Source organism: Bison bison, unplaced genomic scaffold, assembly GCF_000754665.1.
Source record: "Bison bison bison isolate TAMUID 2011002044 unplaced genomic scaffold, Bison_UMD1.0 scf7180017864466, whole genome shotgun sequence".
In the NCBI taxonomy this organism is placed as follows: Eukaryota; Metazoa; Chordata; class Mammalia; order Artiodactyla; family Bovidae; genus Bison; species Bison bison.
Genome location: NW_011495027.1, coordinates 6,633,168 through 6,634,232, shown reverse-complemented (window position 1 = coordinate 6,634,232; position 1,065 = coordinate 6,633,168). Strand labels below are relative to the sequence as shown.

The following is a 1,065-nucleotide window of genomic DNA, read 5'->3' as shown; positions in this document are numbered from 1 at the left end:
AGGATCCCCTATGACCCACCTCCCAGAATATTGGAAATAAAAGCAAAAATAAACAAATGGGACCTAATTAAACTTAAAAGCTTCTGCACATCAAAGGAAACTATTAGCAAAGTGAAAAGACAGCCTTCAGAATGGGAGAAAATAATAGCAAATGAAGCAACTGACAAACAACTAATCTCAAAAATATACAAACAACTCCTCCAGCTCAACTCCAGAAAATTAAATGACCCAATCAAAAAATGGGCCAAAGATCTAAATAGACATTTCTCCAAAGAAGACATACAGATGGCTAACAAACACATGAAAAGATGCTCAACATCACTCATTATCAGAGAAATGCAAATCAAAACCATTATGAGATATCATTTCACACCAGTCAGAATGGCTGCAACCCAAAAGTCTACAAATAATAAATGCTGGAGAGGGTGTGGAGGAAAGGGAACCCTCTTAACACTGTTGGTGGGAATGCAAACTAGTACAGCCACTATGGAGAACAGTGTGGAGATTCCTTAAAAAACAGGAAATAGAACTGCCTTATGATCCAGCAATCCCACTGCTGGGCATACACACTGAGGAAACCAGAAGGGAAAGAGACACATGTACCCCAATGTTCATCGCAGCACTGTTTATAATAGCCAGGACATGGAAGCAACCTAGATGTCCATCAGCAGACGAATGGATAAGAAAGCTGTGGTACATATACACAATGGAGTATTACTCAGCCATTAAAAAGAATACATTTGAATCAGTTCTAATGAGGTGGATGAAACTGGAGCCTATTATACAGAGTGAAGTAAGCCAGAAGGAAAAACACCAATACAGTATACTAACGCATATATATGGAATTTAGAAAGATGGTAACGATAACCCTGTATACGAGACAGCAAAAGAGACACTGATGTATAGAACAGGCTTTGGACTCTGTGGGAGAGGGAGAGGGTGGGAAGATTTGGGAGAATGGCATTGAAACATGTGAAATGTCATGTATGAAACGAGATGCCAGTCCAGGTTCAATGCACGATGCTGGATGCTTGGGGCTGGTGCACTGGGACGACCCAGAGGGAT

General features: G+C 40.6%; 1 protein-coding gene across 4 annotated transcripts in view; it reads right to left on the bottom strand.

Annotated features, from left to right (window-relative positions):
* PKN2 (protein kinase N2) overlaps positions 1–1,065 on the bottom strand; it is a 141,301-nt gene that overhangs the window by 45,103 nt on the left and 95,133 nt on the right. The window lies entirely within an intron of this gene.